The sequence below is a fragment of the Dryas octopetala genome, chromosome 5, assembly GCF_963921425.1.
Source record: "Dryas octopetala chromosome 5, drDryOcto1.1, whole genome shotgun sequence".
In the NCBI taxonomy this organism is placed as follows: Eukaryota; Viridiplantae; Streptophyta; class Magnoliopsida; order Rosales; family Rosaceae; genus Dryas; species Dryas octopetala.
Window position 1 is genome coordinate 1,409,372 of NC_141370.1, and position 12,440 is coordinate 1,421,811.

At 40.4% G+C, this 12,440-nt stretch overlaps 1 long non-coding RNA gene across 4 annotated transcripts; it reads left to right on the forward strand.

Moving 5' to 3' along the window:
• Window positions 1-10,095: 10,095 nt before the first annotated feature.
• Window positions 10,096-11,550, forward strand: LOC147283506 (uncharacterized). Of its 4 annotated transcripts, none has more exons than XR_015122432.1 (5): window positions 10,096-10,524; window positions 10,709-10,828; window positions 10,966-11,053; window positions 11,156-11,237; window positions 11,451-11,550. It is a non-coding gene; the product is annotated as an uncharacterized LOC147283506 (long non-coding RNA). The 4 variants fall into 4 exon arrangements; XR_015122430.1 differs by having other exon boundaries at window positions 11,156-11,217; XR_015122431.1 differs by lacking the exon at window positions 11,156-11,237.
• Window positions 11,551-12,440: the final 890 nt, after the last annotated feature.

Sequence of the window (12,440 nt, forward strand, 5' to 3'; positions counted from 1 at the left end):
TTGATATGTTGTGTTGAAATTGATTTATCATTAGCCTTGGATGCTTAGAGTATGCTTATTTGAATTGATGGCTGAATGCTTAACATTGCAAGATAGTCTAGTGTGTGTGTGTGTGTGTGTTGTGATGTGTGCGTGTGTTTCCAACTCCCAAACCCCCCATTTAGTTATTCTAATTGATTAATTGAATTGATTTGTTGTTTATTAACGATTCCCTGTGGGATCGACCTCGTGCTTGTACGCTTTGCTACTGATGCAATTCATGCACTTGCGAGTATACTTAGAATAGAATGCATCTTTATTTTGTTCTATGAAAACAACCAACATAGAACACCATTCCTAACATGAGAATGTGTTTCCCCATGTCTTTTTTTCCAACCGATAATGTTTTGGAGCAATTTGGAGGAAATTTGAACAAGTATGCATCTAAAAGACATTTTCGTGCGTTCTTAACGCCAAATGTGCTTCAATAGGTCTTGAACGCTATTCCTAACATTAGAAAGTGCTTCCCCATGTTTTTCTTGCCAACCGGGCACATTTTGGTGCAGTTTGGACAAAATTTGTACAAGTATGCACCAAAATGACATTTTCGTGCGTTTTTAACACCAAATGTAGTTCAATAGGTCTAGAACGCTATTCCTAACATAAGAAGGTGCTTCCCCATGTCTATTTTGCCAACTGGTAACGTTTTGAAGCAATTTGAAGGAAATTGGAACAAGTATGCCCATAAAAGATATTTTCGTGTGTTCTTAACACCAAATGTAACGACCCGACCCAAAATTCCACTAGAAATTTAAATTTTTATTTAATTATGATTTTAAGAGGTTTTAAAGGATGTTGAATTGCATTTTAAAGATTTGAGATTTATTTGGAAAATAAATAGGGTTTGGTTTAATTTTTTTATTTTTTGTTTTAATTTGGGCTTGACTCGAAGTTGACTTTTAAAATAAATGGGCTTTCGATTTTGACTTTGGATCCGTTGGATAGGTTTTGAGCCCACGATTTCATAGACACGTAGCACGCGTCGATCCAAGTTACGGTTTGAGAGACATGAGCATTTGAAGCGAGGGACAATTTTGTAAAATTGACGAATTTGGGTTTTACAAATCCAAAATCAGATTTTTAAAGGGGATTTCTCTCTCTCTCTCTCGAATTTTCTACAACATTCTCTCTCTCTCTCTCCCTTTATTTCTTTCTCTCCCCGCACCCTATCTCTCTCTGTCTTCTCTTCCCCGCACCCCTCCCCTGCGCCCACAACCCAGCAACCACCACTCACCATTGCCGGCCACCCTTGCCGGCCCCTGGCTACGGCGAACACCCCCCAGGCGCCGACCACCCTCTAGCCTTCTCTCTCTCCCCGTGTTCTCTCTCTGCATCCTCTCTGTGCGTAGCACCGGCCATCTACGTCGGCCTCCTTTCGCAGTCGCCAACCTCCGGCGAGCCTCCCCCGACGCCGACCAGCTCAGTTCAAGCCTCCTCCAGCCAGCCCAACCACCTCTACGCGTGAATCCAGCTCGAAAAAGGCAGTCCTGACCGCCGGCTTCTTCTCCCTTCTTCGACCAGTTTTCCGGCACCAATCACCTCCATCCTAGGTGGGTTTTTGTTCCTCTTTCTTTGGGCTTTCATTTCTTCTGGTTTTGTAGCTCAGAAATCTTGAAATTTTGAAACTTCAAAATTTGAGAATTTGAGGCCATTTCGGGTTTTTTGTAAATGTTAGGATTTGGGGCCATTATGGTGTTTTCTAGGACAAATTCTGTCCCTAGGAGACTCAATAGTTGTCTAGGACTGAGAAAATTAGTGGGTTTGGTTGAAATTAAATTTAATTAGTTGAATTTGTACTGGAAACAGTCACCTCGAGCGGCACACGCGGTGACCTTGAACCCTCACTACCTTTTTGCTACTGTAGGTTTATTTTAGGATGACTTTAGAGTTGGTTATTGATCTTGGTTAGGATGTTTTTCGTTAGGCTGAGCCAGGGAGCTTTCGGAGTATTTACGTAGGAGTTTTAGGTCTACGAATGGATGTTGGGAATCTTTGAGTTAGATTGAGAGTCGGGTGTGACGTAAGTTGAGTACACATTTACATTTAAGTATTTTGAGTCAGAACTAATTGTATTTCTTTGGTTGTTAATTCTATAGGCGACACGGCTGTAACTTGTGACGATCCGGCGGAGGATCGAAGCTAGGGCTATCTCTGTGAGTGGACCTTACTTCATTAAAACGATTTATGAAATTTGCATTTTTATCTTGGTTAATTGAATTTGTTTTTAGTAATAACAAATGTGAGCGAACTTTGGTTGTCAAATAAATTCATTAAAGATTTCATTAATCCTATTATGCATGATAGCTTGAATTTGATTTGGGATTTGATGAAAAAATGTTGGATTTCAGATTTCAAATGCTTCATAAGTAAGTTTTAAACAAAATATATTTACATGTTGGTTTTCGTTAGTTGTTGGACTTTGGGAAAGGAATTTAGTTTCTCATTTTATATACAATGTTCATTTAATATTTCGGTTTTGTCGAAAAGTACTATTTTGATTTATGTATATCGAATTTGATTCGAATTACGTGTGTTGGCTTATGGATTTTAAGTTTCTTTTTGGGAGAGTACCATGATATTTATTCTCGGTAGAAAAAGGATTTATGACTTGGTTTGGAAAATGGTTTTCAAAATTCACTCTTGCAATACCCTCCAGGTTATCAGATTGGATAGGTCTTTGGGACCCATCACGGCACACATAGGTTTTGGGCCGTGTGTCGGGATGCTTAGCCCTTTGGGGGCCGCTTTGCGTGCACGTATGACCAGGATTGCCTGCACGTGTTGGATTTTACTCCACGCGTGTGTATGGCCAGGATATTGTCTGCTTGTGCGATGCACGAATTCCGTACAAGTGTATGGCCAGGTTATTCAGGGTATAAGCATGGTGGTAATTAAAAGGTTATTTTCAGGAGTTATTAAATATGATTTTAAGTGAGGAATTCTTTTGAATTTTATCAAGGTTGCTGTTACGATGCTTTTATGGTTCTTTTATTTTAGAAAATTGTTATCTTGAGAAGTTATATATTGTTTTATTGGATTTCTTAAGTTTAAATACACTTTGTGGTTTTAAAACTGGGGGATTTCAAAGAGCAACGTGAGGTCTTGAGTTAAATGTGGTTATGAAGGGTTTTTTGAAAAGATATTGAACCTTTGGTTTCATTTTCATTAAACTGTCCACTCACTGAGTTTATCTCACAGTTTATTTTGTTTTGTCTTAAATTTTTTCCCCCAGGTAGTAGCTTTAGTGGAGGTCGAGCCAATCACGTCGAGGCATATACGTCCATATCCTTACTCAAACCCTGTAGGCGTCATTCTAGCTTTGTAAAAATTTCTTGTAATAGATTAGTGGCTCCGATAACGACTTTTAAATTTTAAGATGGTTTTTATTTGAAATTGTTGGGTCTGAGACCCTATTTGGTTGTGGTAGAGGTGGTTGATGTTTTAGACGTGCTTTAAAAGGTTTTGAAATTTTTGGGTTAGTCCATTTTCAGGGGAGATTCTGCCGAATTTTCGGTAGGATTTTCCTTGATTTTGGATCCCACAAGATATCTCCGGGTTTCAGGGTGGAATTTGGGGGCGGTCATGTCACCAAATGTGCTTCAATAGATGTAGAACGCTATTCCTAACATTAGAAAGTGTTTTCCCATGTCTATCTTGCCAATCAGGCACATTTTTGTGCAATTTGGACGAAATTGGTACAAGTATGCACCGAAATAACGTTTTCGTGCATTTTTAACAACAAATGTAGTTCAATTGGTCTAGAACCCTATTTCTAACATGAGAAAGTGCTTCCCCATTGTTGTTGTTTTCCTAGAGCAATTATATTAAACCTTTTTAACAACTCTAGGTTAACTCGCAAGTGCACGAATCGTAGAGTAGCAAAGCTTGCAAATACGAGGTCGATCCCTCGAGGAATTGTATTAATGTCACAATTACTAACTCAATTAAATTCAATTAAATCTACACTAACTCACACACGCAATAAGGGGGTTTGGATTGATTTAGAGAATTAAAACAAAACAATTATATGAAAAGCAACTAAAATAGAAAACAGAATTGATTTGAATGGAAATAATAATAAAGAAGCACTAGGGATCAGAATCCACCACAAGTATACCATTCACTTTACTATGGATATGAACAATCAAATAACATACATATCAATAAAGTTTGTCTACCAAAAGGCTTTGGTTATTCCCCTTCCAGCAATCATTCTTCTTTTGCATAACTAAGAGCCTATTAAGCTTCCAAAGTTAGTTATCTACACATGTGTCCTAAGAGCTTTGTTAGGCATTCCCTAGGCGCATGTTAACCATGTGAGATTTATTAAGATCTATAAGAACGACAAACACATAGAGCATAGATCCAAATTAATGTACCCTATGTCATCTATGACATCTTTTCTCATGAATATTTTCTTAGGATATTCACTTGTTATCAACTGAAATTATCATCATTTTGAGCTTATTCAATTTCATAACAAATTCTAGATGCATGCAACCTAAGGTGATCAATCAAAGATGCAAAACAAATAGATTCAAATATAACAGAGATCCAAGATTTATCAACATGTAATATAAATAAAAATTCAACAATCCATAGCAAAAGTGAATAGCATAACTAGGGCTTCACATCAATGTCTTTATAGAGTGAAGGGGTCTGAAGCTTTCCTCTCTTTTTCAATGTGGGATTGACACTTTCCTTGCACATCAAGACTTGTAATTTCGGCCAAGCATGGGCCTTGGGCTGATTTGGGCTCTTTTTGGGTGTAACTTATTTTCAGCTCGCGGAACTGCTGCGCTACCTTTACTAAAATGGCCATATCTTGAGCTAGAAAACTCAGAATCAAAATCCGTAAAATTTCCTGCAAAGCTAACATCTTTAGATTTCCAACCATATATGGCATGACATCTGATTCGCTCTGTAGAAATACAGAATCACTGTCAAAATTTAGTGTTCATTTTCCAGGGTTTTGACTTTTTCTTCAACTAGGATTCCTTATGATCTTTGACTAAATCCTATGAGATTTCCCTTGAGCATGAAGGATTCCTTCCTTGGGCCTTGGATCAGCTGAGTGAGTGCGGCATAGGCTTGGGCTCTTGGACCTTGGAATGGCACAACTTGGGCTTCCTCCAATTGGGCTTGCAATAGGCGCTTGGCCTTGGTCCTTTGGGCTAGGGTTATGCGCATGGCCCATAGTGCATGTGCTGCATGTGTGGTCCATGTCATGCGATGATGTGGCATGGTTGACCATTGACTTTGACCATTGACCTTTGACTTTGACCAAAAGTTAACCTTGACCAAAAAGATTTCTCAAAAGATTATGTCTGAGATTCTTCAAAGATTCCTTCCAGATTCCAGATTCTTCTAGAAGATTCACACAAGATTCTTTTTCCCATTCTTTTCACTTTTACCATAATGCCCTTGATGTCTCCTAACATGGTTAGGACTCTTTTTCCAACCAGGATTAAGTTTCCTAGTTCAATCAAGATTTCCTGCTCCAACTAGGACTTCTTATTTATGACTTCTGGCAATGGTGATTTCTTCTTCTCCAAGAATGACTTTTCCTGATGTGATCAGGATCCTTATTCGACTAGGATTGCACCTTTCCTGGTGTGACCAGGTGTAACGACCCGACCCAAAGTTGACTTTTAAAAATAATGGACTTTCGTCTTTGACTTTGGGCACGTTGAAAAGGTCTCGAGTCCACGAGTTCATAGACACGTGGCACGCGTCAATCGGAGTTACGGTTTGAAAGATATGGGCGTTTGAAGCGAGGGGCAATTTCGTAAAATAGACAAATTGGGTTTAAAAATTAAATTTTTCTAGAAGTTTCTCTCTCTTTCTAGAATATTCTCTCTCTCATTATTTACATCTCTCTCCCCCGCACACTCTCCCTCCTCTCTCCCCGTGCCAGTCTCTCTCGCCCCTCACCCTCGCCGCGCCTGTCACCGGCGCGTGACGGCGCGTCCGACGGCGGCTGGGCTCGGGTTTTGGCCTGCCGCCATCGCCTCCCTCCCCTCTCTCTCCCTATGGACTCCATTCCACCGGCCGATCACCCACGACGGAGAAACGACACAAAACAGGGCCGAGCCACCCCGCCGGCGATCTGTGTTTTTCGACGGAGTTGCGGCGCCGGACCACCTGGGTTCTCTTCCCCAGGCCACGGCGAGTCTGCCCATGACCTTCCCTCACGACGGTGACGCTCCACAACGACGATTCGACGCCACAAGGGTTGCGACTGCACCACCGCGATTCCACTGTTCCGGCAGAAATTGGATGGCCGGACCTACTGGGCTTTGTTGCCCTCGTCATGGTGAGTTCAACCATGGTCTCCGTTCGTCCATACGAGGCTCCACGACAGAGCAATGAGCTCGGGAAGCCAAGCCAAGCCAGCCGCCGGCTTCCGCCGCCGATTCCGGCGATAATTGGCCATCGATCCAGTTGACAAAATCGATCCTCTAGGTACGGGTAATCTTTCCCCTAAGGTGTTGATGTTCAATTTTGAGATTTTAGAAATTCGATTTTAGAAATTCGATTTTAGGGTTTATGTTATTTTCGAATATCTTGAAATTGGACTCAAATTCGTGTTGTTTTTGTGCAATTAAAGGTTCAATTATATGATTAGGATTGTTTGGAGTTGAATTTGGGTATTTTTAAGTTTGTGCCGCCGCTGCCACTGTCGGCTCCGCCACTTGTGGCGGCGGGTCAGGTGATTTTCCTTGTCAATCAGCCTCCCCAGGACATCTAAAGGCCAATTCTAGGGTTTGTTTGCATATTGGGATTATTTTTGCGTGTTGTTTATGGCCGGACAGCCACCGTGTGTGGTGGTTGGCCGCTTGTTTCGGTTGTTTGACAGCTAGTTAAAGAATCCATTGTATATGGTTGGTTGTCTGGTCTTAACAGGTACATGGGCTCGGGAAATCTCATTTCCGATGCCGTTATGCTGCTGGATTTGGTATCCGAGCAATGACACCGTGAAGGGTATTTCGGTCTTTTACGTAGTTAAATTGTGAGTGAAACCTTCTAGTTTTATTGTAAAGTACTGTTAATAAATCGTCAGTTTTGTGTGAGTTGATGCTTATGTTAAAGGAAGCCAAGTATAGGGTTCAGACCATGAGAAGGAATTGACGAAGATTGAGACTAAAGGATTAAGTGAGGATTTAGTAATTATCATACAATAGACTGTGAGTAGGAATGACAAACAAGTGAGGGGGCGTGAGTAGGAATCAGGTTTCAGAGAAGGTTTCGGTGTAGCTCGGGGTAGACTATGAGTAGATCTTTGGTTTTCGAAATGGTTTTTGGTATTATTTTGGAGAAGTATTATTAATGAATTTATGTCCTTTAGAAAATGATTTTGATCAAGCAGCTTTCATAATTTGAGAATGATTTTATTTAAGTGGATTTATGGAAAGAATTAAATTTCAGTTTTTATCTGGAGGATAGTCTTGAGGTGTGGTTGATTGGGATATACAGAAGCGGTTTCAAACCGCCATACTAGTACCCCCTTCAGCAGGTATATATTGCTCTGCACTCGCCTAGAGATGACTCGGCGGTGTACGACCAGCACACAGGTATATATTGCTCTACACTCGCCTAGAGATGACTCGGCGGTGTATGACCAGCACACAGGTATATAATTGCTCTGCACTCGCCTAGAGATGACTCGGCGGTGTACGACCAGCACACAGGTATATAATTGCTCTGCACTCGTCTAGAGATGACTCGGCGGTGTACGACCAGCACGCAGGTATATATTGCTCTGCACTCGCCTATAGATGACTCGGCAGTGTATGACCAGCACTTGCTCTGCACTTGCCTAGTTGGCAGTGTACGACCAGCACTTGCTCTGCACTTGCCTAGTTGGCGGTGTATGACCAGCATGACATTTGCTCTGCACTTGCCTAGTTGGCAGTGTACGACCAGCATTCGCTCTGCACTTGCCTAGTCGGCAGTGTATGACCAGCATCACAGCAGGTATAATTTGCTCTGCACTTGCCTAGAGATGACTCGGCAGTGTATGACCAGCAGTTCCTTGGGTACTAGTGTGGCGTGAGATTTCAGTTTGTGGAGTATTTTGCGAAATGAAATTACATCAGTAAATGTTTTAAATGACAGTTTCAGAAAAAGGCATTGCGTACTGTTTAAGATATTTTAATAGTTTTACAGCTTCAGAATATTATTTGCTTTTCAGAGTTTGATTTACAGTTTTGAGATGATACAAAAATGGATTTGTGAAAAGCTATTAAAGCTGGGGGATTTCAAAGAGCGATGTGAGTGAAATTAGATAGTCTGTTTTGTTGCTGTGTGCTTGCGTGCTTTTGTTTGCTAGGACCTGATTTGACTAGGACTGGGTAAGTCTAGGCTTGAATCTTGAGGATGGAATTGATGATGGATTATGCATTGAGATTATGAGTTAGGATGTGAATGATTTGAGATTGAGGTTAATAGTTGACGTTTAGGCAATTGATTTGCCAGAATGAGGATTATTATTTATTGATGAAATTGTGATGTGAATCAGTAAGTATGGGTGTTATTATGGATTAACTTAGAGGGGTTTATTGTTTATGTCATTTCACTCAGACGAGCTCTAGTGGGCTTATCGGGTTTGTTGTATAACCCGGTACACCATGAATGTGGAGTGGGATTTGTGTTTTGTAGGTTAAGCAAACTGAGGAAGCAGTGGGGGGGAGACGAGGCAGTGGGACCCAGAAAGATTTATTTAATTGTTTTTACTCAGTGGTTTGTTTAAAATGTCTTTGACAGAATTATATTTACTTATGTTGCTGTGCATGGCTCAACAGTAAGAGAAAACAGATTGAACAGCTTGATGTTCAGTATTTTCATGGGCCCGAGGTCCGGGGTGTTTCACCAGGATTTCTCCTCATTTTCTAGTTTGACTAGGAAAACCTTCAAAATTGGTCTTTTAAGCTCATTTCCTCTCATTTGCTCATTTAATCCTACAAACACAAAAACAAACTAAAAATACATAAAATATCAAGTTCCTGCACTCTAGGTTAGGAAGTTAGTATCATAAACTGATGCAAATTGCACACTCATCACCCATGTCTTTATTGCCAACCGGGAACGTCTTGGAGCAATTTGGACGAAATTGGACCGAGTATGCACCGAAATGTTGTTTTATGGCGTTTTTAACACCAAATGTGTTTCAATAGGTCTACAACGCTATTCCTAACATGAGAAATTGCTTTCCCATGTCTTTCTTGCCAACAGGAAACATTTTTGGTGCAATTTGGATGAAATTGGTACAAGTATGCACCGAAATGACGTTTTCGTGCATTTTTAACACCAAATGTGCTTCAATTGGTCTAGAACGCTAATCCTAACATGAGAAAGTGTTTTCCCATGTCTTTTTTGTCAACTGGGCACGTCTCGGAGCAATTTGGACGAAATTAGTACAAATATGCACCGAAATAACGTTTTCATGCGTTTTTACACAACAAGAAAAAACACTTTTAACAACACGAAATTAACAACGTGCAGTGAAAACTCTTTGTGAAATGTAATATTCAAAAACGTGCTTTTAAAACACGTTGTCGAATTGGTCATTTACAAGTGATTGACAACGTGCACTGTAACAACCCGACCCAAATTTCTCGGAAATTTAAAATTTTTATTCTACCTTGTTCATTTTAAGAGATTTTATAAGGAAACGAAATGTGAAAGACTTTGGAAATGTTTTTTTTCAAAGATTTATTTTAAATATTTTGATAACTTACTTTAAGGATTTTGAGATTTATTTGGAAAATAAAAAGGGTTTTGGTTTAATTTTTAATTTTTGTTTTAAACTGGGCTTGACCCGAAAGTTGACTTTTAAAATTAGTGGGTTCTCAATTTTGACTTTGGGTCTCTTGGAAAGGTCTCGAGTCCACGAGTTCGTAGATACGCGGCACGCGTCAATCGGAGCTACGGTTTGAAAGATACGGGCTTTTGAAGTGAGTGGCAAACTTGTAATTTATACAAAAGTGAGTTTTTAAAACCCAAAAAGTCAGAAACCCCTCTCTCTCTCCTCATTTCTCTCTCCCTCCCGTGCATTCTCTCTCTCTCTTCCCGAATTCTCCTCTCTCATCCTCTCCTCTTGACCAAACTTTGACCGGCCATAACTCTCACTCCCGACCTCCGATTCAGGCGTTCTTGGTGACGTTGGAAAGCTATCGACGATACCTTTCTATTGGTTGTCTCAGATCAACCATCCGACCACCCACGACAGCGCAGCAAGCCAGCAAAGTTGCGGCTGCACCACCGCGATTTCACTGTTCCGGTAGAAATTGGATGGCCGGACCTACTGGGCTTTGTTCCCCTCGTCATGGTGAGTCTAGCCATGGTCTCCATTCGTTCATACGATGCTCCACGACGGAGCAATGAGCTTGGGAAACCAAATCTCCACCGTCAACCACACCACCGATTTCGGCCATTTTCGGCGACTTTTGGCCGTCGGTCCAGTTGTCAAAAACGATCCTCGAGGTATGGGTAATCTTTCCCCTAAGGTGGGCACGCCCCAATTTTGAGAAATTGAAATTTTGATTTTAGGGTTTTTGTTATTTTTCGAATTTCTTAAATTGGAGATGAAATCGAGTTGTTTTTGGTGCAATTGAACGTCCTACCGTGCAATTAGGACTAATTGGAGTTGTTTTCGGGTGCTTTCTAGGTTGTGCCGCCGCTGCCCCCGTCGAAACCGCCACTTGTGGCGGCGGGTTGGGTGGTTTCTCTTGCTATTCAGCCTCCCCGGGACTCTTAGAGACAAAATCCAGGCTCCGTTGTGTTTTGGGTGAGTTTTGATGTGTTAGTTGGAGTCGGGCAGCCACCGTGCGTGGTGGTTATCACCCAAATCGATTGATCAACGGCCAAGTTAATATTCTTTGTGAACTCTGGAATTAGATTGTAATGCATTGTTTTTATGGACAGAGTATGCATATCCTAAGGACAACAATTCGTGGCCGATCTATTAAGGAAACCTTAAGCCGTGTCATGGTGGTTATCAGACGTGAGAAAGGTATAATTGGTATATAAGTATTTTGCAATGTTTTCGTTTTGGGTGTGTATTGAATTGGAGTTAGGTTGATGGTTTGCTATTGGTGGTTATTTGTGAATTCAGGATGTTTGGGAAGCTCGATTATGTGATTGGTCAGTTGCCGAACTTGGAATCGAATTAACAAGGTGGTTTAGATAATTACTTGGTGAGGATTTATTTATATCGTTTACGTTGATCTTGGAGTTGTATTGATAATTGGGCGACTTAGTAATCGCGTTTGTTTGGTATAAAATTTAGTTAACTCGGGACAAACTCTAGACTTTCGGATAAGTCATAGGGGCACTTAGATTTTTCTTCATTCGATTTCAATCGACACTCGTATTCTTGACTATTTAAGTTAGTGGTACTTTTGTGTTAGGTGGATGGAGCCTCGTCTTTTGGCTATTTCTAGTGACGAACAAGAAGGGATCGTGAAATGGGAACGTATTTCCGGAAAGGATTAGACATTGATCGGTTAAACTGTGAGTGGACTTTTTATTTTTGAAAATGTTTATTGGAAGTTTATAATTTAATTTATACTGGTTTTCTAGTTATTGTTTGAGAAATAAAAATCTTTGAGTTGGTTGTTTAATCCTTAATGAGTTATGAAAATCGTATCATTTTAATTATTCTGTGATGTTGATTTTAATTTGGGATTTAATCAATGGCGATGGATTTCGAATTTCAAATGTGTTCATAAATAAGTTTTAAAACCATATATTTACATGTTAGTTTTAGCGAGTTGTTGGGCTTGGAAAAGGAATTTGGTTTCTCATTTTATATACAAGGTTTATTTAATATTTCGTTTTTGTCGAAAAGTATTATTTCGGTCCCCGTATATTGAATTTGATTCGAATTTCATATATTGGCTTATGGATTTAAAGTTTCTATCGGAAAAGTACTATGATATTTATTGTCAGTGGAAAAAAGAGATCTATTATTTGGTTTATGAAAAAATGGTTTTCAAACTACCCTTTGCAGTACCTTCCAGGTTATCAGATACATAGGTCTTTGGGACCCATCACGGCACACATATAGGCTTTGGGCCGTGTGTCGGGATGCTTCGCCCTTTGGGGGCTGCTCTGCGTGCACGTATGACCAGGTTTGCCTGCACGTGCTGATTTTATTCACACGTGTGTATGGCCAGGATATTGCCTGCACGTGTTGGATTTTACTCCACGCGTGTGTATGGCCAGGATAGTGCCTGCCTGTAATTCCACACAGGTGTATGGCCAGGATTATTCAGGGTATATAGCATGGTGGAAAATGGAATTGGTATCTTCAGAGTTTAAGTATGGATTTTAAGTGAGAAATATCTTTCGAGTTTTATAATGATTTCGATTTTATTATTATTTTTACGACTTTGTTA